Below are 13,437 nucleotides of genomic sequence, written 5' to 3'. Positions count from 1 at the left end.
GGGGTGAGCGGGGGGCGGGAGCAGCCCTGGGGGTTGCGATCCCGTGGCCGGTCCCGGTCCGGTACGGGCGCGACACTGAGGGTTGCGATCCGTTGCCGGTCACGAAAAAAGACAAAAAGGAAAAAAAAAAAAAAGTATTTAACAGTAGCTTAATTCTTAACTGCATTTTTTGGGAAGAGGATCCCAGGTACTTTCACACTTTTTTTTTGGTGGATGGCGGGTGTGGGTGACACAGTTTTAAAATCTGTATTTCTGGAACTGCCTTAAGAAAGAGGCTTGTTAGTTTTCTCTGTTTTGCAGAAGGAATCCAAATTTCAGATCTGATTATAATGATTATCTTTTATTTGGTAAATTTATAGTTTACAAAGTACTTTCACAAGTTATCATTTATATCAATACTGTGATGCAGGTAAGAGGAAATGTTAGTTGTATGAGGTTAAGTGACTTGTCTTAATTTTAGTAGGTGGTAAGGAGATTTAAGATTAAAAACTTAGTTTCTTGCTCAAGCCCTACCTACAATATTATTCTTTCTTTTATTCCACCATGGTTTTTTATTTTTTATTTTTTATTTTTATTTTTATTTTTTTAAAAGATGACCGGTAAGGGGATCTCAACCCTTGGCTTGGTGTTGTCAACACCACGCTCAGCTAGTGAGCCAACCGGCCATCCCTATATAGGATCCGAACCCGTGGCCTTGGTGTTATCAGCACCACACTCTCCCGAGTGAGCCACGGGCCGGCCCTCCACCATGGTTTTTTATTCCACCATAGGTTTACCTCTTCCACTCACCTTATTGGTCTGTTTCCTAATGTTTAGTATGAGATCAATCTCTTGAGATTTCATAAATATATAAAAGGAAGGGGGAAAAAGAAAAGAAAGAAAAAAATGGAAGGGAGAAAAAAGTGCTTCAGGAGAGCCTCATTTAATCTATTATGATTTTATTTTGTCTTAAAGTTCCAGCGAATAAGTCAAGGCTGATGTATTTCTTTTCTCTAACTAAATTTACAACATACTGCCTTTTTATTTTTTAAATTAAAAAAAATTTTTTTTTAATTATTATTTATTTATTTTTTAAAAAATATGACTTTTTTAATTATTATTTATTTATTTTTTAAAAAATATGACTTGTATGGGGATCTTAACCCTTGACCTGGTGTTGTCAGCACCACACTCTCCCAAGTGAGCTAACTGGCCATCCCTATATAGGGATCCCAACGTGTGGCCTTGGTGTTATCAGCACCACACTCTCCCAAGTGAGCTAACTGGCCATCCCTATATAGGGATCCCAACGTGTGGCCTTGGTGTTATCAGCACCACACTCTCCCAAGTGAGCCATGGGCCGGCCCCTCATACTGCCTTTTTAAAAACAAGTCTAGTTCACTATATCTTATAATAAGTAGGTATACTAATACACATTTTGCAGAAGAGAAAACTGAGGCCTAAAGAAGTAAGTCATTTGTAGAACCTGAAAGCCTTTTGCTTTTCTTATCAAAAGAAGGTACAGTTGAGCCTTGAACAATGAGGTGGCTAAGGGCATCTACCTACCCCCGCCCCAGCCCAACACAGTGGAAAATCTGAGTATAAGTTTTGACTTCCCCCCCAAATTCACTATTAATAGCCCTAGTTCTTTCTAGTGGACCACTCGTATATTTATTCAACCATTACTGAGCACTCATTAAGTCCAGGTTCTGTTGTCCTAAGTGCTAAGAAACAGTGATAAATAAGATAGTTTACATTTCAATTGGGCAGACAGATAGTAAAAAAATAAGAAAATAACTAAGAAAATAGGAAAAATATCAGAAAATAATAAATACTAGGGAAATAATTAAAATGGGATGAACTGGGAGTACTCGGGGAAGGATTCTCTGAGAAAATGACATTAACCTAAGATGCAAACATTACCGAGATGTTAGTCATGAGAGGATCTGGAAAATGAAGGAATATCAGGCAGAGGAAATACAGCTGGTATAAGACCAAAGTTGTAATAAAGTTGGAGAATTAGAGGAAACAAAAGGAAGCAGTATAGCTGACACTGTCCAGATGAATTCAGAAACTAGGTCACGTAAAGATTTTAAAGCACTGGTAAGAAATTTGGGAAAGTTACAAAGAAAGAAAGAAAAGGTACTAGATTTATCTACTTACACCCAAAGACCATTTTCTCACTTTTAAAAACTTACTCAAGACTGGCTGGTTAGCTCAGTTGGTTAGAATGCAGCCGTATAACACAAAGGTCACGGGTTCAGATCCCCGTACTGGCCAGCTGCAAAAAAAACCCCCCAAAAACAAAAAAACACAACTTAAGATGATGATTGTAAACAGAAAAACAATTTTTAAAAATCCAACTATGGGCCGGCCCGGTGGCGCACTGCTACAGTGCGCCGCTTGGGAAGCGCGGCAGCGCTCCCGCCGAGGGTTTGGATCCCATATACAGACCGGCCGCTCACTGGCTGAGGTAGGTGTGGGAGCAACACCGTGGGTTGCGTTCCCGTTGCCGGTCCCGGTCCGGTACGGGCGCAACACTGAGGGTTGCGATCCGTTGCCGGTCATGAAAAAAGACAAAAACGAAAAAAAAAAATCCAACTAAAGTTATAAGCATATACATATATATATATGTATATATATATATATATATATACATATATATATATATATATATATACACACATATATATATATATATACACACACACACACAAACATACACACACACATTTTTTTTTTTGGTGTTGTAACACCACAGTCTAACCAACCAAGTTAACCAGCCAGCCCTTATATTTTGTAATCATCAATCAAAGTCAATTAGATCAAGTAAACAACTGTATCTAGAACCAAGGACTCTGTATGGAAGAAAATTTGGACTACACACCATTTGTTTCAATATTTACCCAAAGTAAATAAACAGCATAAAAGGAATGGAAGCAAAACTGGTATTTCACCCTTCTGCCATTAAGGTAAGTAAGCACATGACCATAGTCAGTTAAGAAAATGCTTGGTACCATGTGGTGAACAAACACACAAAACCACAAAAAAATCCAGGGTCACTTGTGTAGTTATCATCCCCAAAGTTAATGAAACCTTGAATACTTCCATTAATTACTTACTCTCTAACAGAAAAACAATTTTATCTTTGATTTTCCAATGTTGATATCTAAGATAAAGTGATGCCATTATGGATATGATAATCAAGTGAGAAATTGTTTTCTCAGTTCTTGGCGGAGTCTGATTTTGGTTTTGATTTTATGCGTGGCTGCTTACTTCTCTGTTTAGTGACAGTAACATGGGAATCTCTGTCATTTTTTAAATCATCAGAACTTTATGGTCTCTGTGGAGTAACAGATTAATAGAGAGAATTTGGTTTCCTTTTTTTATGTTTTAGTTTGTCCTGGAGATTCTGAACACTCCTACCATTTTTTGTAGTATTCATTTGTTTGTGTGCCACTATTAATTCAAATCACTTGGGAGAAAAATATTTCTGCCTGTTGTAATGAGGAGTGGCCATTTCAGATATGAAACTGCTATAACTGACAGCAAGCCAGACAGTAAATTTTTGTGACAGTGTTTACTTCTGACTTGTGGCTGAAATTGTAAAAATGCAGCTAATTCTATGTATATGTGTCTAAATGAAAAAAACCTTTTGCCTTTCTTATCAAAAGGAGGTACAGCTGAGCCTTGAACAAGGCGGTGGTTAGGATTGCCAACCCCTCCAACACAGCAGAAAATCTGCATAACTTTTGACTCCTCCCCCCAAATTTATTACTAATAGCCTACTGTTGATCAGAAGCCTTAGTGATAACATAAACAGTCGATTACGGCATATTTTATATATTATGTGTTATATACCGTATTCTTACAATAAAGTAAGCTAGAGAAAAGAAAATGTTTACATTTCTCTTGGCTGCAAATAGTGGTACATATGGTCTCTAAGTGTGTGTATAAGTTTTGATAAATGTTAACTTTCCATAATAAATTTGTGCATGTTTTATACATATAAATGATAAAACAGACTAGTTATCTACATATATTTTATGCATTCATGACATACCTTTTTCTTAATTTTTTCAACATTTCTAGGCTACATGGTTCTTCTGTAAGTTTGTTCAAATTGTTGCAAATCTCGAAAAAAATTTCTAACATTTACTGAAAAAAAATCTGCTTATAAATTGATCCATGTAGTTCAAACCTGTGTTGTTCAAGGGTCAACTGCAATTAGTTTGATATAAAGTATTGTACACATTAATTTTTTTAAAATATATAAATATATATACATATTTTGGCAACTGGCTGGTACAGGGATCCCAACCGATAATGTTCTGTTTATAAATGTAAGCTATTCAGTACTTGTGGCATGCTTTTGCTTTCTTTGGGAGAAACTCTGGATAATTATTTGGTTTTAATAATTAAATGGGGTACAATACAGGGATATCTAATTCAGACAGACCCACCATCAAAGGGAGAAAAGAAAAAAGTGAAAATAGTTAGGGTTCCTAATAATCATTGTTAATTGCTATTATGTTTATCTTAAATATTGTCTATAACCATTTCTTGGCTTTTGGCGTTTATTCCCTAATGTTCAAATCTTGTTAGCTCTAATCTAGTCTCCACACTCAAAATAATAAAACTATTAAGATGTCTTCTAAACTTAAACCATCTTTGGACTTTCCCTGACAGCTGCTGGCTGTCAGACAGGATTTCTGGCAGACTCTAGATTTTAATGAACACATGACAGAGAGCTGTCCTGTCTGTCAGACCCACAATATGAGGACAACTTGCAAATCAAAGAAAGTTCAAGTTCCATAGATTAATTAAATGTAAGTAAAATTTTATTAATATGAATGTTTTAACTATTATGTACTTTTTAAGGTTAGAGAAAAACTGGCACAATAATTGTTAAAAACTTGACTCTTTTGACCAAGAAGAATTTTTCTTCCAGGTTTGAATATCTTTGTCAGTTGGTGACAATCATAACATACATTTTATGAAATACATCAGAAGAACCTAGAGTCTTGTCAATGCCCACATTCTCCATAATGTTTTTGTCCTCAGAGCAATTTTTGATTAAATGTTTATGAATGATAATATAAATGATTCCACTTCCATCCACTACGATATTATTGGTAATTACCATAGGTTAACAAAAGCCATTTACTCTTATCATCTAAAGATGGTTTCTGATTTTTTTCATACAATTGTCTAAAGGCCTCAGCTACAAGCAAAGATGGAGAGTTGTAGAAGAAACATCAAAAAGGCATCAGTAAAAGGACTGTATCAGGTATTTCTTATTTTAAAAAAAACTTTTGGCATCTGGCCTGTATACCATACCCTAACCAACTGAGCTAACCAGCCAGCCCTGTATTAGGTATTTCTGATACTACTGGGAATAACATTATGGGTATAGATTTCTCTGTTATTAGCTGACAATGTCACCTCCAACAGTTATCTGTCACACTAAAGAGGGACAGCAAATTTCCAGGACTCATGTCTCTTTTAGCCTACAAACAAATGACTTTGTGAATGCACACTGCTTAACCCAATACCAGCAAAATAAAAAATTGAGTATTTAGGCCTGAATGAACTAATTTAATTGTGGTAAATGTTCTGGCTGGCTGGTTGGCTCAGTTGGTTAGAGCACAGTGTTACAACACCAAGGTTAAAGGGTTTGGTTGGATTCCCATAGTGGCCAGCCACCAAAAAAAAAAAAAAATTGTGGTAAATGTCTGTTTTTGGGTGGCTGGCTGGTATGAAAATGTTCTATTTTTAATGAGTGCATGATAAAGACTTTGTCGTCTTAATTTTTCTATAATCTTCAAGTTAATAGGCTATACTTTTGCAAAGGGAAACGAAACACCCTTTAAATGGTATACTGTTCCAATTAAACCCTTAAGCTTACAAAAATTATCCTATAAAAGTTGTTAATATAGATGATAATCCTACAGATAATCCAGAAAACTTAATGATAAAGATTCTGTAAAAATAAAAAAGATACACATTGATTGGCCTACCTAGAAAATTATTCAGAACAACATATATAAAATGCAAAGTGATTTTTATTTCCCTTACTGTTCATGACCATGTAGTTAATTATGTAGGTTCAATAAAATATATAATTGGATAAACCAAATTTGTAACCATAAAGAATATAACTGAATTATGTATGACAATATCACTATTTTTTTCTTTCTTTTTCACAGCTGGCTGGTATGGGGATTGAAACCCTTGACCGTAGTGTTATAACACCACGCTCTAATCAACTGAGATAACTGGCCAGCCCTAAAGATCGCTATTTTGCAAAAGTAGTACACTTTATACGTGGAAATGACGTCTATAAAATCCTCCCGGGTTGGCCGGCCCGGTGGTGCACTGCTACAGTGCGCCGCTTGGGAGCATGCCGGTGCTCCCGCCGAGGGTTTGGATCCCACATACAGACCGGCCGCTCACTGGCTGAGCGAGGTGCGGGGGCAACACCGAGGGTTGCGATCCCGTTGCCGGTCCCGGTCCGGTATGGGCGCGACACTGAGGGTTGCGATCCGTTGCCGGTCACGAAAAAAGACAAAAAAAAAAAAAAATCCTCCCGGGAAACTGGCTTGCTACCTACTACATGGCTTTCTGAATGCCAAAATGTATGGGGAATAAGTAACATCACTTCTTGGCGGGTCAGGAACACTGACAGATCTTTAGAGAAAGAGGATTTCTCTACAGAGTCTTCCATGTGAAACTTAATAGAGGTAAGTTGGAAGGCTTTTGGTTCTTATCATGATAGTAAGCTAACAATGGCAGTAAAATACTTTTTACATATAAAAAGCACAATTCAACTTTTTACAAATGTTTCCAAACAAAAGTTGATTCTGAAGACCTAGAAGCATGTTTTTCCTAGTTTTAGCAACCATATCAGGAGATTTTTATATATTAATATCACACATTAAACTTACATAAATAAAACTGATCAAATAAATATCAAGTTAAAGATTCTGAGTCAGAGAACCACTAAACGAATTTATGTGGTAAAATCTCCACCTTAGAGGTGGAACTTACACATGAAGAGGGTCTGTGAAAGTAAAAGTGACACACTGCACAATAGCCATTTTGGATAAGTTATTGATTCCCTAACAATTTTATCCCTAATTTTTGCAATCCTGATGTCTAAAGAGATGTGATGATCTTTGTAAACACGAAAATTGCTTTTTCTACCGAGAACAGAAAAAGGCAAACCCGGTATTTTGTGTGTTTCATTGACATACCTATTGTATTTTTCATAGAAAGAGTCCTTTAAAGCTTGGATTCTCCTGCAAAACTTGTTTTGCAATTAAAAAAACAATTTTTTTTTAAATTGGGTGGCTGGCTAGTTTGGTGTAATAAAAAATTTTTCTTTTCCTTTGTCTCAAGCTTATTTTCTTTTATTGTTGGTTGACTATAAAATGACTCAGAGTAAGTTCCTAACACCAATGTACTAGTGAGACATTTATTCATAGTGAATGGTGAAAAACAACTTGTAAATAATCTCACAGACTAGAACGTACACTTAAAATTTATGTCATTTTGGTGACAAAGCCAACTTCCATACTGCAAAGCCTCTTCCTAGCAAGCTGTACTATTTTTCAGCTAATAGCCACCAAAATTCTCACTAGGATTCTAAAATCTTTGTAGCTAAAGGCCAAACTAATAAAAACATTAAAACACACAAAAAAGTTAAATAGAAAAGACTTTCCATTGAAGAGAGAATGGACAAAGATTCAACATGGGATAACAATAGCAAATTCTTACATATAAATATTAGAGAGAAAAAGGGATACTTGTCATAATACCATTCATCCCCCAATTTTGCTACCCGTTTTAATGGTCACTTACTCAGAGATGAAAACCATGCAATAAAAGTCAATGAATATGTTACAGGGGTTGATGGAAAGAAAAAAAATTTATTTGAATTTATAGGCAATAAATAAATAAATAAATATAGGTAAAATTCAGAAATTAGAAGCATATCTAATATAATGCCACATGGCTTTTCTTCACTTATCCCCATTCTGTATTTATCATCTTTCCACAAAGAGAACTCTGGCTGCCAACAGCATCAATATATTTACTCATTTGCTCAATCCTACAAGACACAAAATATCTCCCCCCATTTCTGCTGATTTCCCAACATTTTTTTGTGTGTTTTTTGTTTGTTTGTTTTTTTGCAGCTGGCTGGTATGAGGATCTGAACCCTTGACTTTGGTGTTACAAGGCTGAACTGAGCTAACGGGTTGGGAATATTTTCAAACACAGATAAATAATTGTACCAAAAAATCCTTATATTTATTACCTAGATTCTATAATTTAATTTTTGCTATATTTGCTTTATCACATATCTCCATCCAAAATATCCACTTCTCTTACCCACCCAACAATGGTGATTTAATTTTATTTTCTAAAAGGATGACAGAAAAATAAGTGTTAAAAAAAAATGATGGGGCTAACCTTGAAAAGGCTACCACTGGCTACATCTGGGACAATCTGGCCATGAAAATGAATAATGAAAGTAGTGGATCATAATCCATAAAAAGAAGTAGGACTCTGTGAGTTCATACCGATAATAAGTAAGAGTGGGGAGAAAGTGTCTCACTATATTAGAATGCCAATTAATAGATGTAGAAAAAGACAAAGTAAGAAAATAACCAATTTACAACCAACATGGTAACTGCTTATTCAGTCAAGTATCAATAACGGATGCTAAAACTACTGGGTCTAAGTGTGATAAGGAACAGGATATCTACATAGTTTCAAAGTATCTCCCCAAAGATCACTTATTATTGTGTGGGAGAAACTACAACTTTACAATGGAATAACCTGGTGCATATCACAGTGACCAAGCAATCAAAGTTAACAGCATCAATGGCACAGTGATATCATATGCTTCCTGATTTAATTAATATCACTTCTGTGGTATTCCTGACAAAAATGCAATCTATTCATGAAGATACACCAGACAAACTCAAATTTAGAACCCTCTATGAAACAACTGCTCTGTGCTCTTCAAAAATGCCAAGAAGATTGTTCTTGCAAGTGCAATTCATGATGGCCAATGCTTCCTGAATATCTGTTCTGTGATGAATTCAGTCATTGCTAGTCTTCCAATTTATGCTGGGCAAGGCATATAAACCTATGAACACAAAAATATCTATGGAAAATTATTGTGTGCTCATATCTATAAATAAATCTTTTCTACTTGGTAAACACATGGTACAAAGGTATAGCAGAAAAATAGTGTCATTTCATGAGTTATGAACATAATTAATTATATTAACTAGGGACAAATTAACATTTCAAGCATAAAGTACTGTCATGTTTCTTTGGTACTTATCTTTATCTTTCTGTTGCAATAAATATTTTAATCTTTCAGATAAAAAATATCAAAGAGAGGCTGAAGAACTGCTCCAAATTAAATAAAGAGACATGACAACTAAATGCAAAGTATGATCATGGATTATATCCTGTAAAGAAGATTGTTATAAAGGACATTACTGAGACAATTAGTGAAATATGATTAGGGAACTGTACATTAGATAATAGTATTGTAGTGATGTTAAACATTCTAATTTTTATATTTGTACTGTGTTTATATATAAAAAAGTCCTTGCTCTTAGGAAATACATACTAAAATATTTATGATTAATCGGTCAAAGTATCTGTAACTTTTTATCAAATAACTCAGCGTGTGTGTGTGTGTATGTGTGCGTTTGGGTGTGCATGGGGCAGGAGGGAGGGTGGGAAAGAAAAGAGGTAGAATATCAACAATTGGTGAATATGGGTGAAAGGTATATAAGTGTTTTCCTACAATCTTGTAATCTTTAGTTTATCATAATAGAAACAGGTAATAACATATGACGTATACTTTAGGAAAATATTAAATGACTTTATACAACAAATTAATTTACCTTGGTAATAATAATTCATTTAGAATAATGTTAAAACAGGAAAGACAGGACCAAAATCATGTCGAATGGCAAAAAATGTCTTGGAGTTAAAACACCATTCTATTGGAAAACATAATAGAACATATTTGTAAAGACTACCGTAATTTGATTCTATGAGTACAGGAGTATGACATAGATGCGCTTAAATGCAATATAACTGACTCAAATGATAATGTATGTAAAAGGGTTTTGCAAAGGGCAAGAAAGTACGAACATGACTTATAATGTAATAAATGTTGATCATACAAACACTGTTTTGGATACATTATATATGGCCATAAATACATATATATGGCCATATATATGCATAAATACATACGTGTGTGTGTATATATACTTGTGTATGTACACACAAGTGTATACTACAAACTTTTCAAAACAAAATTCCACATTTTCAAGACAAAATTACTCCATTTTGGAATGTCTATCTTGGATGAATATGAAAATGATAAATGAAAATAATAATTTTCTCATATTTGTTACCAAGAGGGCAGATGCTGCTCTTACCGTCTAAATTTTTACTAAGGAGATTTTAAGTCATATGTATTATATTTTAGGAATTCGGGTTGTTCTTTTTCATAATACAGATTGAGCATCCCTAATCCAAAAATCTGAAGTGCTCCAAAACCCAAAACTTTTTGAGCTCCAACATGATGCCCAAAGGAAATGCTCACTGGAGCATTTTGGACTTTGGATTTTTGGATTAAGGGATGCTCAACTGGTATGTATTCTAAAAATATTCCAATATCTGAAAAAATTTGAAATGCAAAACACTTCTGGTCTCAAGCATTTTGGAAAAGGGATATTCAACCTATGTATATAAAAGATGCCAATAGGGTCTACAAAATGTGGTTCTAGCCAAAAGAAGCTTACAGTTTGGTGGAAGAACAAACATGTATGCAGATGCCTAGATGACATATCAGAATGTGATAAAACTCATAACACTACTTCCTATAAAGAGTTACTAAGCTCTACAAAAGAAAAATAAAAGTAATGCGACTAGAGGAGAATTAAGAAAACTTTTATTTAAAGAGGGAGTATTTCAGATCTGGAATAAGGTTTGAAAGGGTGAATGGGATTTGGGTAAGTAAAAGGTAAGTGGGAAGGTAGTTTATACTATGTAAAGCACCTACGTTAAACACCAAGAGGAAAGTGTAGGATGGAGGAAATGGGAGAAGTAATCAGATGTTGTGGCTAAAGGAATGAATATTTGAGCACTATGACTGGAGATACCACTAAAGAAATAGGTTACACTACATGAGAGTGGGCCTTAAATATTATGCAAAGAATTTTGGATGCTAATGTGTAAGAAATAATGAGATCTCAAAAGAATCTGAGTAGAGTATAATGATCCTAAGGAGGTCATATTACTCTATAAAGAGAAAGTAAGAGTCTTAGAGGAGTTAAGTACCTTGCCCTGGGTCACAAATGACAGAAAAAAAACCTTTTTTTTTTTTTTGGCTGTTGGCTAGTACAATTGAACTGTAGACCTTGGTGTTATCAGCACCACGCTTTAACGAACTAAGCTAACAGGCCAGCCCTAAAAAATTTTTTGTATGTTCACTTCATATATGTTAAGACTTTACCCTTCAATAATTCTATTTAATAGGTACTATTTATCATTTTCATTTTTTGGTTGAGATCACTGAGGATCAAAGTACAGTAACTTGCCCAAATTCATGTAGCTGAGATTTGACAATACAGTAGTTCTGTAACCACAACTGACAATCTATTCTGCATTCTACCGGCAATTAAGCTTTTTTTTTTTTCCTTTTTGTCTTTTTTACTGACCGGCAACGGGATCGCGACCCTCGGTGTTGCACCTGCACCGCGCTCAGCCAGTGAGCGGGAACCGGTCTCTACATGGGATCCGAACCCTCGGTGGGAGCGCCGCCACGCTCCTAAGTGGCGCACTCTCCAGTGCACCACTGGGCCGGCCCGGCAATTAAGCTTTTGAAAATACTATTTTCATAAATTATCCTGCTGATGTTACCATTTCTCTCAAAACACTGCACCAACCAAAGTATAGACTATTTTCTCTAACAGATTTCACTAATTTTATTTTATTTAGATTAACATATTTACATTTTATTTAGATTGACGTATTTTAGTATACCCAACTAACCACAGGGAGAGATGGTCCAGAGTCATATTAAAAGGTAAATTAATATCATACCAGAGCTAAAATATTTCTGGACATAATCTATAGACACCTTTAATGTTCTTACATAGATGAAATCTGGAGAGGAATAATAGAAAAATATGATTTTTCTTAATGCTATCTTTCCCTAACAATCCAAGCCTGACCATTTAAAAATCTTTGAGGAGTATGGCACTTTCAGATAAAATAAAAAGTTGAAATTATTTTCAGGTTACAACATAAACTTTACCAGCCCAGTGTTTTATCTTATAAGGTATGTAATATAAAAATTTATGTTATTTTAGAGCTAGAATGCCATCTAAAGCAGGAATTAAAATGGTCCAGACAAGTCAACCATTTTTTTAGAATCAAAAGGTATTTTAAGTACTTTAAAGGCTGAGTAAAGTGGTAAAAAGTATAAACTTACAAACAATCACAACCTGCATTCAGATGTTAACTATGCTACTTACTAGCTGTGTAACACTAGACAAATTACTTAAGTTTCTCAGTCTTAGGCTCTTCAATAATACTATTTGGTCTCTCACAGGGTTGTTGACTAAGTAAATGAGATAATGTATGTAAAGTGATTAGCACAGTTATTGGCACATAATAGTAAGTATTAACTTTCTTCTTATTTCTTCAGTATTAGCCCAGACTAATACTATTTACCAGAATAAAGTCCAAATAAATCAAGGAATTAGATGAAAAATTGAAGAAAACTAAGGTAAATTTCTTAATTGCTTAAAATCTGGCATGGGCAAGCTTTTGAGTCTAATAATGACTCAAAATTCTGGAGCAATTAAAAAAACAACATGATAAATATGACTACATGAAAACATGGACCTTTGAATGACAAAAATGATTATCATAAGCAAAGGTAAGAGACATATGACAGAACCCACTAAAAGACTATCAAGACTAACAGCTAGGTTGGAGCATATAAAATCAATATATAAAAATCAACTATATTTCGGCTGGCTACTTAGCTCAGCTGGTTAGTGTGGTGTTATAACAGCAAGGTCAAGGGTTCGGATCCCCATACCAGCCAGCTGCCCTCCCCTCCCCCAATCAACTGTATTTCTATGCACTAGCAATAAACAAACCAAGAACTTAATTTTTTTTTCCTTTTTGTCTTTTTTACTGACCGGCAACGGGATTGCAACCCTCGGTGTTGCACCCGCACCGCACTCAACCAGTGAGCGGGAACCGGTCTCCACATGGGATCCGAACCCTCGGCGGGAGCGCCACCGCGCTTCCCAAGCGGCGCACTATAGCAGTGCGCCACCGGGCCGGCCCCTAAAATAAATTTTAAAAGATCTCAATAAATGGAAAGTCATCCCACGTTCA

The 13,437-nt window shown here is 35.2% G+C and overlaps 1 protein-coding gene across 1 annotated transcript in view; it reads right to left on the bottom strand.

The window, feature by feature from the left end:
• The window catches only part of ASH1L (ash1 (absent, small, or homeotic)-like (Drosophila)), a gene marked incomplete at its 5' end in the record, with an annotated part of 126,394 nt that overhangs the window by 51,094 nt on the left and 61,863 nt on the right, over positions 1 to 13,437 (bottom strand). The window lies entirely within an intron of this gene.

This window comes from Galeopterus variegatus, unplaced genomic scaffold, assembly GCF_000696425.1.
Source record: "Galeopterus variegatus unplaced genomic scaffold, G_variegatus-3.0.2 Scaffold4721, whole genome shotgun sequence".
NCBI lineage: Eukaryota > Metazoa > Chordata > Mammalia > Dermoptera > Cynocephalidae > Galeopterus > Galeopterus variegatus.
This window is presented reverse-complemented; position numbering and strand designations above follow the sequence as displayed.